The sequence below is a fragment of the Somniosus microcephalus genome, chromosome 12 (genome assembly GCF_052327205.1).
Source record: "Somniosus microcephalus isolate GS21.2 chromosome 12, FLI_Smic_1.0, whole genome shotgun sequence".
NCBI classification, from domain to species: Eukaryota; Metazoa; Chordata; class Chondrichthyes; order Squaliformes; family Somniosidae; genus Somniosus; species Somniosus microcephalus.
This window is the reverse complement of record NC_140998.1, coordinates 56,194,419-56,209,218: the sequence shown is the minus strand read 5'-3', so window position 1 is coordinate 56,209,218 and position 14,800 is coordinate 56,194,419.

Here is a 14,800-nt window from a genome sequence, read left to right as displayed (position 1 = left end):
TCTGACTGGATCTGCATCCAATCTTCATGTATGTGTGGGTGTCTGGTTTCGTTCTCTCCGAAACGGCTTCCAGAACCTACTGTGGGTTGATCCACAAAGCTGTCTGAGGACTGCAGGAACCATTTTAAAGTGTCCCAATAAGTTGGTCACGGGGTCTGGCGGCCATTTTGAATGCCCCTTTTTCCTGGGCTTCTTTTAAAACAGTCTTTAAAATCATGGCCTCTTCTGCCATTCGACCCTTATTAATGCAATATCAATTTTGCAAATCCTACAGAGACCGCTTCCTCCCTGACCTAGGGAAGAGGACCTCCCTGTGGGCCCTTACCCCATCCAATAATGCCTGCAGTGAAGCCTCATCGAATTTGGAGGCAGCTCGGGGTCTGGCACTGGCCACAGCTGCTGCAGGCTCCTCTGCCATCCTGTATGGTTCATTTGGAAGCCTTCAGAGGATGCAGTGCTTGCTATGGACCTTGAAAGCACCACGAATGATGACATCATACTGTGGGGATTTCTGACTTGAATTGGACAATTAGCAAGGCTTCCCACATGCTGGGAATTAATTGGCCACTTAAGGGAAAATTGCGTGGAGCTGGCTGACACTTTTTTATGTGTGTCAGAAACCCCACATTCGGGGAAACCCGACCATTTCCCACATGAGCCAAAAATCGGGGCCAAAGTCTCTGTTTGGGTACTTTACCTTGCAGGGATGGTTCTTCGTCAACAGCTGCCAGTTTGAGTTGGTGTACAGATATTCGAAGGTCGGCCGAGGCTGAAGGCCCGATAATTCGAAGCCTCCCCTCTGTAGAATTCGCAAAATTGAACATTGTCCTATAAGGGTCTATTGGCAGAAAAGGCCATAATTTTAAAGACTGTTTTAAAAAGAAGCCCAGAAAAAGGGACACACAAAATGGCCGCCAGACCCCGTGACCAGCTTTTGGGACATTTTAAAATGGTTCCTGCAGCCCCCAGACAGCTTTTGTGGATTCAGCCCACAGTAAGTGCTGGAAGGCAGTTTCAGAGTAAACGAAACCAGACAGAGCCCCATACATATAGATTGGATGCAGATCCGATCAGATCGGCCTGTAGATAAAGACCATCTAAATGTTTACCCAGACAAAGGGGGACAGATTCAAGTTCAAAGAGGGACATTAAAGACAATACAAGGTCATTCCAGACCAGAGATGGCAGTTACCAGCCATCCCAAAGATACTTTAAAAACAAAGACTACCCCGCTGTGCTACAAGCTCGCCAAAAGTTAAACAAAGACTAACCTTGATTTGGCGGGAGATAAGGGCCTCCATGAAAAGTATAACTGGAGTCCTGGGGTAGCGTTGAAAAAAAAAAGGTATTCGGTTTGGAGACCATCGGGTTTCGGTAGCCATTGAGGAGGATCAGCATCGGGAGAGACCAGTGCAGACCATTTTCGAGAGATTGCTCGGGGGTCCGAAGAAGGTTTTCTTTCGGACTCGGAAGAAGAAGATGAGGCCCGGGGTAGTTATCGGGAGATCATCGACAAAAACCCCGGGCCGTTGACGAGACGAGAAGACAGTCGGCGAAGAGGAAGAAAACGAAACGCCTTACAGAACGGGTAGCCACCAGCATCGTGTACAGGAGCACGGAGAAATCGAGACTGTGACCACCATCGTTGTATGCAGGAGCACCGAGAAGACAGCCGGTGGGCGAAACGATGGACGGCGAGTCCTGCTGAATTAAGGTGGCCGAGACGCCATTAGCTTGGGCAGCCCACTGCGCCTACAGCCCAACGACCACGTGACAACGGCAGACCCGAGAGAGAGCACCAAGTAAAGAACCCCAACCCAACCGCAGTTTTGGATTGGTGAGCATGTTTCTGGCCCCTCATAATCTCATCTAGTTAGGTTTAGGGGGTGGGCATTTTAGGGGATAATTAACAATGAGTTGTTGTCCCTCAATGTTCCGTGTGCTTCCCTATTTCATGATGAACCTTGTAAAGCGCAATATGCCTGTAGATATGTTGGTTAGTACTGTATTATAATTTGTTTTTCCCTCCCATGTACCTTATTGGCTTACATTCAATTTTTCCTTCATGCAATAAAATTTCATTTTGTTTCATTAAACTTGGTCTATAGAGTATTCTCTGCATTGTAGTTCCTGCCTCAAAGTCCAGTGTATAGAACCTAAGGGATGAGTGGGTCGAACCACTCGGTAAATTACTGTGCAAGAGAGAGAGGCCTCTAGAGCGAGAGAGAGAGAGACCTCGGCGATCGAAAACCCCTTACACCTCAGTTCGTCTCCTCAGTTGGTCTTCTTCAATCGGTCTTCCTCAGGTGGCCTTCCCTCCAGTGGTCTTCCCTCCTCCCCTCGTCGTGTCCCGCCTCGCCTGGCCTGAATTGTCCATGTCCGCCCAACCCGGTGGTGGGGCGAGTCCAGATGGAGTGGGAAAAAGGCACGGGCAAAGGCCAGGGGGTAAGCACGGGACGGGGAAAGAGCGGTAGCCACGAGGGTGAGGGGCCGAAGAGCAGGGAGAGCAGCAGCACCAGCACACAGAGAGAGCGATTGCTACCCGGGGGCCTTCAATAATGGGCCAGAAATTCCAGGCCAGAAGCGTGAGTACGGTCGGGTTACTCACGCATCTGGCCGTTGGAAATGCCGGCGTTCAGCAGGAACAGCGCATGCGGGGAACGCCGACATTTCCAGACCCGAGGTCTATTCACAGCGCGTGCGACTGCACAGGCAGCGCTTGCGCAGTGAACTTTGTAGATTTCACTGATGGATTCAGTGAGGGTAAGTCCCTAGAACTTGCACTTAAAAAAAGCAAGTGTAAAGTTGTTCATTGGCTGGGGAAGGAGATATATTTTATGGATGAGCTTATGAAATGCAATATTTAGGTTTGGGAAAGGGAGGGAAGTTATTTTAAGAAATTTTAACTAAGTTTTAAACTTTAATTTTTTTTTTTTAAACGGGTTTTCAGAACGGTAGGTAGAAGGAGCAATTGTGGCTGTGTGAATGGAATGTGAGAATGAGTTATATATGTATGTCCACATATATTCCTTTACGTATATGTATGTATGTTTTATATTCCTTTACTAATGTGTATGAATGTATATTTTTAATTATGATTTTCCAATAAGTTACTTTCTCTGAAAGTCATAATTAAATAATACATTCATACACATAAGTAAAGGAATATATACATAACACGCAAAGGAATATATACAGACATACATACTTTCAGAAGCTCCACGATAAGAAATATCTTCCTCCGCAGCCTCTGGAGCAACTGTACCCATGCTTTTTTCATGTGTAAGTTGTAATGACTGGACCTCACTGAAAGCATTAATGAAAGCGGCGAATTATACTGCGCACGCGCTGCCTGTGCAGTCGCACGCGTTCTGCCTCTGAACCCCTTCGTTCAGAGGACAGGAAATGCCGGTTTTCCCCACATGCACTGTGCATGCTGAAAACCGGCATTTCATCCGGCCAGATGCGTAAGTACCCCGACCGTACTAGCGCATTTGGAAGGGAATTACTGGGCCAACATTTTACATGTCAATAAAATAAAAAATTTAACAATTGCACAACTTGCCCCCTCGCATCTGCGACTGAGGGTCCAAGGAGGTGCATTGCACAAGAGGTCATCATCGTACGTATCCTCACACTGTTCCCTTTGGGGAACTGTATGAAGTGATGGAAGGATTTATGGCCGTGATTAACGCTCATTCCGTGACCGTAACCATCTTTGAACCAGCCATTAGGGTGGTTAGTCCTATGGCAGGCGGGTTTTACGGGCTCCCACAACCCATCTGAGGGGGGGGGGGGCCACCAACACCCACGGACGCAAGCATCCCGCTGGATGTCCACCCAGAATTTAAAGTTGGAGCTCCGACTCCACTTGCCGGGACTGTCTGGAGTGGGGTTCAAAACCCTACTCCTTCTGGCCCAGCGGCGGGGATGCTTACTGCTACGCAAAAGGCCCACTCCGCACAAAAGGTGACACCCATACGTTTCCTGCGCCTTTTCCCTCCCCGTGACTGGAGCCCTATGCTGCCATTTCACGTTGCTAATTGGATTGGGCCTTTGTCATAGCGGTAGGATCCCCGCCGCTGGGCCAGATCAGGGTAGGGTTTCGAACCCCGCTCCAGACAGTCCCGGCAAGTGGAGTCGGAGCTCCGGCTCTAAATTCTGGGTTGACATCCAGTGGGATATTTGCGTCCGTGGGTGTGGGTGGCCCCCCCTCCTTGTATAGCTTGTGGGAGCCCGTAAAACCCTCCCGCCATAGGACTAACCACCCTAATGGCTGGTTCAAAGATGGTTACGGTCACGGAATGAGCGTTAATCATGGCCATAAATCCTTCCACCACTTCATACAGTTCCCCAAAGGGAACAGTGTGAAGACACGTATGACGACGACATTGCTAAATAAATAAATGGAATTTAAAAAATTCTTTTAGGGCTTTTAAAAGTCTTTAAATTGCTTTAATTCTCTTTAAAACTACTTCAGATTACTCAAAATAATGTAAACATTTTAAAAAGTTTATGAAAGTTACCAAAATCTTCAAAAAACTTCCAAAAACCTATTTAAACTGCTGCTTGGCATGTAAAAATGGTTAGCAGCTTGACAGAAACATTGGGGGCGTGTCCAGTGAAACTGAGACCTCAAGGGGCATGTCTCACTTGCACTGCACGCTCCTGACTTCGCGCTGGCTGCACTCCTGGGCGGCGTGACATCATACGCTGCCCGGGATTCTTCTTCTGGAAACACCAATTCCAGGCGTCCCTGGAGCTGATCGGCAGTAGCACGGGGTAAGTGTAAATACGGGGCTTGCACGCGCTGCAAGCCCCGTTCTGGAATTTCTGGGCCTATACCTTTTTCGAAAGCCGTTATCTGCGTGCCAAATCAGGTTAGTTCTTTGTCTTCATTTTGGCGGGCTAGTTTAAATAATGGTAGCAATCCATACTAACTGCTTTTAGATGGCCGGTAATCGCGTCTACCGGCCCGATAATTGACTTGTATTGTCATGAAAGTTCCTTGATGGGCCTGTCCAGCCTCGATGGCTCTGTTAATCTGTTTCCGATAATATATGTAGACTGCTTGATGGCCTTAACCATAGGCCTAAACTGAATTTAGATTTGTCTCCAATTCGGTCTAATGCATAATTCAGAGTCCTGTCTGGTTTCAAAATACAAAGGCCTAGAAATTCAGTGGGCTTTGCGCCCAGTTACCGCCCAAAGAGGGCTTCTGCGCCAGTCTGCAAACTTCGGGCGAACTTCATTGACGCGCTAATTGCGGCGGTAGCCGTTAGCGCTGCGCCGCCACCGATGACATCATCGGTGTGCGCAGCGCCCCGGTACTGCCCCGACACCGGCCCGACCCCCATCTTCAGTAGTGGCCGCCTCTTCCGTGGTGGCCGCTAATAACATTCGGAGACCGGGTCCGTACAGCAGCCTTAGTGGGGCGCTTTAAGGTGGAGGTGCGGCCGGCCGCTTTTTCGGCGGCCGCCTGCCCGCACCTCCTTCCCCGGCCTCCTCCACCACCACCCCCCCCCCCCCGCGGCATTGCCGGCTGGTTTCCGGGAGCCCGACACTTCTCCGTTGTGCCGGGCTCTTTTGCCGGCACTCGCAATCGGGGCTCCGGCTGCTGCAGGCACCTCCCCCTTAAGAGAGGGAGGAAGGCCTGCAGTACCGCAGCCTGCCGCTCCGCTGCGGGTGGCGCTGCGGCCACTAGCGCGCCGATATTCAGTTTCAGCGCCCCAAGCGGGGGCGGCCACACCCTTGAACAGCGGCCGTCCTCGACTTTGGGCGTTGAAACTGAATATCGGCTGGGCACGAGTGGCTCCGCGCCCAGCGGTAAATTCTGGCCGCCAGCGAGCTGGCGGGGCTATAGCTAATTTCTAGGCCAAAGTCTCTCTTCACAGACACTGCAGCTTTGGTTTCGATTTCTCCACAAGCTGTCTGCGTTGCAGAGTCCATTTTAAAATCCTACAGGCTTTCTGCCACGAGGCACGGAGGCCATCTTGGGTACCCTTTTTGATTTAAAATGTCCACGCAGGGTCCCGTTTATTAATAACAGCCTTCGGGGAAAAGCAGAAATTTTGCGAATCTTACAGTTAGCATTTCACAAAATGGGTAAAATCCCACAAGATTCTAATTGTTTCCAATAAAATATATCACTCCTTTTATCAGAGCAGAGCACAAGCTGTTACTTTCAACAGGTACAAATAAAAAATAAATATTCTGCTCAGCAATTCTTTCTAACATTCACTCTTCTTGTACAACAACTAAGCTTAATGAGGACAGCATTTCATAACACGCATGTGATTGGAGTGCATAAGAGAAAAAAGAATCTACAATTTGCCCCAGGCAAAAGAGGTTTCTCTTGTATTAAACTACCTTATTGTTTTGAAAAAGAAAAAATATTAACATGAACCTTTATCGACAGGTAATTTAACCATCAGGTAAAATAGTCTGTTATTTTTATTCGATTAAAATATCGGGCCAGAATTTGCTGGGAAAGTAACGGCCAGTTGTTAGCACGCCGTTGTTAGCGTGTAAATAACCCAGCAAGTTGTGTCGAGGGAGAGATATGGCGTGAGTTGCAAATCAGCACAAATTGCTGGACGATCTGCCGTTAGCCTTGCAAAAATGGGATTTCGCCATCAACCTCCCAATGAGTTTCAAGAAATTACTGCTTTTGCACTGTTAAAATGAATTAAACTTGCTGCACAAAGTTAGGGGTGTTATTTAACGACAAAAAGACCCTTTTAATGACGAGACTTATGTTCTTGCATTGCCTATCAACCTCGGAGGCCCAGAAATGGGACAATATATGTGGAGTCTCACTCCTGCAGGTAGTAAATTGGTCCTAAATTTTTTTTTTAAAGATCTTACTATTCCTTTCTACCTCTTTTTTCTTTCTCTATTAAGCCAATCTTTCTTTCCCTCTCTATTTCTTTTTCTGTATCTAATTTGACATTAATTCACCCTATTTCCATCTCCATCGTTCCTGTTTCTTTCTCTATCCTTAAATCTCATTGGTTGAGGAGATAGACTGCTGGCCCTGTCATTCACTACGGTCCCATATGCCCTGTTACTCTCGCTGCGCCGTTATTAGCTCGCACTTCCAGCAACTTGTGGTGCACATTTTTTCACAGCTGAATGGTGAAGGAAAAAATCTAATACAGGGGGAACAAAAGAGATGCCCCACTCCAGCAAATTCTGGGCCAATATAACACAATCTGCTTGGGTTCCAAATGCAAGTGCAAGAGCCGGAAGAAAATGCACCTTGCTGCAGTAGGGATGCCTTTGACATGCACACTTACATCGTTGCATTGTTTTCAATGGGAGAACAAAGTGCTGTAACACCCAATATGAGCCCCTTCTGTTCCTTTTGCTCATTCATTTTCTGGATCAAGCATGTCATTTCATGCAAAAATAAATTTTCTATGCAAAGTGAAAGCAGGGTTTTTATGTACATGCACGTGCCGATAATGTGTGGGAACCTCATTCAGATTATGGAAGGACCTTGCAAAATTTGCAATCTTCTCTCAGATGAAACCTCTATGCAGAATAATATTAATAGATAACTACACGGTGCAGTGTTTTGGGACTTTGGGCGAGTCTCAGAAGGATCTCAAGCCATTCGGTCCTAAGAATACAATCTGCTCTCGGTCCCAAAACACTGTACAATCTAATATTCTATTTTACCGACATACGATTCAGGCTGTTTCATCTCATTTGCATATGATGTTGCAAAATCTGTCAGTAGTCTCCCATGCTGTTGCTTTGGCTGTCTTGAATTCTAATTATAGCATGAATGTTTTATTTCTTTTCCATTTTTCAGAGCCTTAGGGACAGGTAATTTAATGAATTTTTGTATGTAGTTTTAGAAATACATGTACTTTATTATCATATATATTAAACTACTCACTAGTTTAGTGTTGTTGCTGAGGCTTACACAATGCACTTGATTAAACAATATCTGGGGCTTCAGAATGAACAATTCTCTTTTTAACCTTATATTTTTTAAGCATACATGTATCTCTATTCATTATTAATAAATATCCGACTTTTTAATTTTATATTTAACTAAGTTTCAATGTTATATTCTGGTGGAGTGGCAATGCAGAAATTTAATAAAACACCCACTTAACAAGAAAAGCTGTGCTGGATGCTTTCTGCAAATGAAAAAAAACCTTTGAATAATCCTTGAAATAAGTGGCGAGAGCGCTTAGAAAGATTTTCAACTGAGACGGAGGAGGCAGATTTCGTAATAGAATTTTTACTTGAAACCAAGTTTTGAAGTGTTGCCATATCTAGTTATGTAGTTTTAGAAATAGGATGTTCCTGATGACGGGGGAGTCCAGAACCAGGGGTCACAGTCTAAGGATAAGGGGTAAGCCATTTAGGACAGAGATGAGGAGGAATTTCTTCACCCAGAGAGTGGTGAACCTGTGGAATTCTCTACCACAGAAGGCAGTGGAGGCCAATTCATTAAATATATTCAAGGAGTTAGATATATTTCTTAAAGCTAAAGGGATCAAGGGATATGGGAGAAAGCAGGGACAGGGTACTGAGTTTGGATGATCAGCCATGATCTCATTAAATGGCGGAGCAGGCTCGAGGGGCCGAATGGCCTACTCCTGCTCCTACCTTCTCTGTTTCTATGCTATTATTGCAGCTGCCATTTACTATGCCTCTCACTAATTAGGAGCTATGCATTATTGCAGCAAGACTGTATTCTAAGCTGTCACCAAAGGAGTTTGTCCAGAACAGTGCACTAAAACTCAGGGGGGCTTTAAATTTGCTCTTAGCACACTGATTCTGATTAAATGTGAGTTTTTCGTTTTGCTTTTTTAAGGGCAATCAGAGGAACACACAATACTCTGCACTTTTGTGGAGCTCAGCTATATTATGACTAATGCATAACTGAGCAGCTAATCAGAATGCACCTGGAATAATGCCACTGAATCACTCTTTAACCACCTTAATAAATGCGATAATAAAGTAGCACTACATTACCTACATAATAACAGTGGCTGCACTTCAAAAGAAATTCATTGGATGTGAAGGGCGTTGTGACGTCCTTGAACTTTCTGGATAGTAATGTCCTGCTTTTGCTGGTAATTCTCCAAAAGCGTCCAGCAATGAGAGACTTGGTGCTCCACCCATGTTGCTGAGTTTACCAAAATATTCCTCTCTGACCAGTTGCTCAACCTATCCCCTCAAGCTCTGCCTGGCCCCTCAGGTTCTGTTACACCAGCTTCAATGATGTGAAATTAATGCAACGTGTGACTGGAACAAATCTTGAGTAAATCTGCACATTTTCTGTTCATTTCTGCTTAGAAAGCATATAGCAAGCCAGGTCAGTGTGTTAACCAATATTACACACATGCTTACTCCCAGAATCACACTTAGCAGCATGGGCAAAGTTAACCTCCAGTCTATTAAGGCTAACTGAAAAAAAATTAATACAGCCGCTAAGGCTCAGGGGAAATGGTAGAGGAGATTTTTCCACTTTGGCAGCGTATATCAGGAGTACACATTGAGAAATTGTGCACACCGGCTGTGATTTCCCACTCCCGTTCACATCTACATATTATTGCAAATCTTGCACAGAACAAGCATTTTGTGTCCAAATACCTTGCTTCTTGTTACAACAATTTTTAGTCACTGTTTTCTGTCAACATTCACCATTGTAAATTAATATGTCAACATTTTCCATTCAGTGCTGCTACATTAACTGTCACGATTTCATCAAATCTGTTACAGCACAGAAGGAGATAATTCGGCCTATCGTGCCTCGTTGAAAGAGCTATCTAATTAGTCCCACTCCCCTGCTCTTTCCCCATAGCCCAGCAAATTATTCCACTTCAACTATTTATCCAATTCCATTTGAAAGTTATTATTGAATCTGCTCCTACCACTCTTTCAGGCAGTGCATTCCAGATCATAAAAACTCACTGCGTCAAAAAGTTTCCTCATGTCGCCTCTGGTTCTTTTGCCAATCACCTTAAATCAGTGCCCTCCGGTTACCGATCCTTCTGCCACTGGAAACAGTTTTTCCTTAATTACTCTATCAAAACCTTTCAAGATTTTGAACACCTCTATCCAATCTTCCCTGTTCTAAGGAGAACAACCCCAGTTTCTTTAGTCTCTACGTAACTGAAATCTTTCATCCCTGGTACATTCTGGTAAATATCTTCTGCACCCTCTCTAAGGCCTTGACATCCTTCCTAAAGTGTGGTGCCCAGAATTGGACACAATACTCCAGCTTGGGCCTAACCTGTGTTTTATAAAAGTTTAACTTCCTTGCTTTTGTACTCTATGCCTCTGTTTATAAAGCCAAGGATCCTGTATCAACCTTCCTGTAACATGTAACATCCTGTAACAGCCTTCTCAACTTGTCCTGCAACCTTTAAAGATTTGTGTACGGTAGCATAGTGGTAATGTTACAGGGCTATGTAGTGTATGTGCTTTAAGTCAGAACTACTTTTTACAGCTCCTGTATACTGTAGTACCGGCAGTAACCACACTGGTATATAAGCTGTGCGCATGCCTCTGTACTCCAGTCTAGAGATTGCCCTCCTCCAGTAAAGACCTGTTATTTGTTGATGTACAGCATCCGTGTAATTATTTATCCACTGAACCACGGATCTAACAGTGGCGACGAGTGTTGATGCGAATCTACCTGCAACATTAAACAAAAAAAAAATAGTCGAGTCCAGGAACACGTGCGTTGACCGCGAGCAGCCGCCCAGCAGTCAGACAGAGATCCAACTTCACTGGGGAGGCTGTGGAGAGCCAGGCTTGGTTCCCCAGCCACAACGAGCAGTAAGAGACCGACGACAGGTCCAGAGCAGACCCTTCCCGAGCAGCGGCGGCTGGAGCCGACCGACGGCAGAGAGAGAGAGCCGGGCAGCGTCGACGGGGTAAGAAAAAGGGTGAAGAGAGCAGGGCGCAGCCGGGGGTTGATCACCGAGCGGCGTCGAGCAAAAATACTGCAAAACCGGAGAGAGAGAGGGTAAGAAACAGCCGGGTTCTAGACTGAGCAGCATCGACAAATATCAAGAGAAGAACGCGCAGAGCACAGCCAGGGATCACGGGCTGAGCAGGGTCCGCGGGGCGAAGCAAGGGGAGACGCCATTGAGCCGCGGAGAAGCAGGGAGAGCGCGGGAGATGCCATTGAGCCACGGAGAAGCAGGGAGAGCGCGGTAGGCGCCATTGAGCCGCGGAGAAGAAGGAAGAGCGCAGGAGACGCCATTTTGCGAAGACGCAGCGGAGAAGACGGGCGAGTGTGGGAAGGAAGGAAAGCGCGGGAGATGCCATTTGGTGCCAGCGGAGAAGAAGGGGAAGCGCCGGAGGCGCCATTGGTGATAGTTAACGCACAACCAAGGATACCGAAGAGTGGCAGTATCTCTGCGTTCAACAATGAAGTCGAAGATTGGGCGACATATGTGGAACGTATTGAGGTGTACTGCAGGGTGAATGAAGTGCCAGATGCTAATAAAGCACTGGTTCTGTTAAATTCCATGGGTGCAAAAACTTATGGGTTACTGCGAAATCTAATAACCCCAGAGAAGCCGGTAAACAAGAATTTTGAAAGCATAGTAGAAATCCTACAGGATCACTTAAACCCCACACCGCTGCTGATAGCAGAACGATTTAAGTTCCATAAAAGGAACCAACACAAAGACAAAAGCAATGCTGAGTACCTAACGGAACTGCGCAAGCTATCGAAATACTGCCAGTTTGGAGCGGGACTAGCAGACACGTTAAGGGACAAGTTTGTGTGTGGGCTACAAAGTGAAGGAACCCAGAAACGGCTTCGATCAGAAAAGGACCTTACGCTGGACAAAGCTTTCAGTATGGCAGTATCACACGAAGCAGCCGCAAGGGGCGCTGCAGAGATACAACGGAGACCGCAAGAATATGGCACCAACAAAATGACCTATGGAACAGGGAAGTGCTATCGCTGTGGCAGAACAACACATGACCAGAAAGATTGTTGGTTCAAGGACCAAGTGTGCAGACAGTGTGGGAAAGCAGGACACATAGCAAGAGTCTGCAGGTCTGGGAAGAAAACCAACAGTAAGAAATCTCCACAGGAGAAGTACAAAAAGGTACACCAGGTGATGGACAGTGGTTCAGATGAACAGAAAAGTGACACAGACTCCGGAAGCAAGGAGCTGGGTTGTCTGAAACTACATAATGTAACCAAAATGGAGGATCACCAGACTATCTGGGTTACACTCAAGATAGACGGAGTCCAAGTGGAAATGGAATTGGACACAGGGTCAGCTCTAACAGTCATAAATCAAAGAGACTACAAGCGGCTATTTTCACACATACCCTTGAAAGCTACAGAGATTGTCTTGAAGACGTATACGGGGCAAAACGTCTACCCCAAAGGAAAAATAAGGGTGAAAGTGACATATAAAGGTCAGGAAATACCTAAAATGGATATATATGTATTGCCAAATGGAGGACCACCACTGCTAGGACGTGAATGGATCCGGAAGATACATTTAGATTGGCATTCCATACAGGCACTGAAGGTGGAGGCCAAAAAGGATGACGACGTCACACCTGGACGACTGTCAAAAATGCTAACTGACGCAAAAGAAGTGTTCCAGGAGGGACTAGGAACACTAAAAGGAATAACAGCAACAATTAAAATAGAGGATAATGCAAGCCCAAAGTTTCTGAAGGCCAGACCAGTGCCTTATGCGATCAGACCAGCGGTTGAAGCAGAGCTGGAAGGGTTGGAACACTCAGGAGTACTGTCCAAAGTGGACTGGAGCGAGTGGGCTACACCCATCGTTCCGGTAATGAAGAGGTCGTTGAGTAATACGCCTGGGGGACCAAAGAAGGTCCGCATCTGTGGGGATTTTAAGGTGACAGATCACACGGTGCAATATCCGCTTCCACGAATTGAGGATATTTTCGCCTCGCTATCTGGTGGTAAACGCTTCACAAAAATTGATCTAGCCCAGGCGTATTTGCAAATGGAGGTAGAAGAAGCTTCGAAACATTACCTTACGATCAACACCCATAAAGGTCTCTATCAGTACAATCGGCTGGTGTTTGGAGTAGCCTCGGCTCCGGCTATCTGGCAAAGGGCGATGGATCAGGTCCTGCAAGGGATTCCAGGGACCCACTGTTATTTGGACGACATCTTGGTCACGGGCGAAAATGACGGTGATCACCTCGCTAACTTGGAGAAGGTGCTCGCCAGGTTAAAGGAATATGGGCTACGAGCTAATCGCCACAAGTGCGAGTTTTTCCAGAAACAGATCTCGTATTGCGGCCACGTCATCGATGAAGAGGGGTTACATAAGTCCCCTGACAAGATAGAGGCAGTAGTCAAGGCTCCAGCACCGGAAAATGTGTCACAACTGAGGTCGTTCCTCGGGCTGGTAAACTATTACCACAAGTTCTTACCAAATTTGTCTACGGTATTACACCCGCTGAACACCCTACTGCAAACAGGGGTACCACGGAAGTGGGATGACGAACATAGACGAGCTTTCCAGAAGTGTAAAGAATTGATCACATCAAAAGAGGTGTTGGCCCATTTCAACCCAGCACTACCAATTCGTTTGGCATGTGATGCATCACCCTACCGCATTGGAGCAGTGCTGTCGCACAAATTCCTGGACGGTTTGGAGAGGCCAGTAGCCTTTGCGTCTCGGTCACTAATCTCAGCCGAGCACAACTACGCCCAGATTGACAGGGAGGCCCTCAGCCTAGTATGGGGAGTAAAAAAATTCAACCACTATCTGCATGGACAGAAGTTCACCTTGCTGACTGACCACCAACCACTTGTCTCCATCTTTAATCCTAAGAAGGGCGTGCCAGTAATGACTGCACAGTGGTTACAAAGATGGTCCCTGTTTCTAGGGGCGAATCAATATGAAATAGAATATAAAGGCACGAGACAGCATGGGAACGCTGATGGGGTATCGCGCCTGCCACTGCCTACTGTGGAGGAAGCACCAGCAGTGGACCCTATCGAGATATTTTATTCGTCGATAATTGAACGATTGCCAGTAACAAACGCGGATATAGAGAAGGAGACCCGCAATGATCCGACGCTGTCACGGGTATATGAATTGACGGTGAGGGGATGGCCAACACATGGCGACTCACTGTTGCCAGCATTCTCATCCAGAAGAGAACAGCTGTCAGTATGCCAGGGGACAGTGATGTGTGGATCCAGAGTGGTGATTCCACCCAAGTTAAGGGAGAGAGTGCTAAATGAGCTACATGAAGGTCATCTGGGGGGAGTGAAAATGAAAAGCCTAGCTAGGGCTTATGTGTGGTGGCTGGGAATCGATCAACAAATCGAAGACCTAACTAAGAGCTGCTTAGAATGCCAGAAGGTCCAAAATGCACCACCACATGCCCCTCTACACCCATGGGAGTGGCCCTCCTCTCCATGGCAACGGGTGCACATTGATTTCGCTGGTCCATTCATGGACTCAATGTTCTTAATAGCAGTGGATGCTCATTCAAAGTGGCCTGAGGTGATAAAGATGTCTTCAACCACTACAGAGAAAACGGTTGCAGCCCTACGGACCATATTTGCCAGAAACGGGTTGCCAGAGCAGATCTGCTCTGATAATGGACCACAGTTTGTGTCCGATGAGTTCCAAAAATTCATGAAAAGGAATGGGGTAAGGCATTACACATCCGCCCCGTATCATCCAGCCACCAATGGATTGGCTGAGAGGTTCGTACAAACCTTTAAGAAGGCGATAAAGGCCATGTGCGATGAGGAAATTCCACTACAGCATAAGATGGACAATTTCTTATTAGCCTA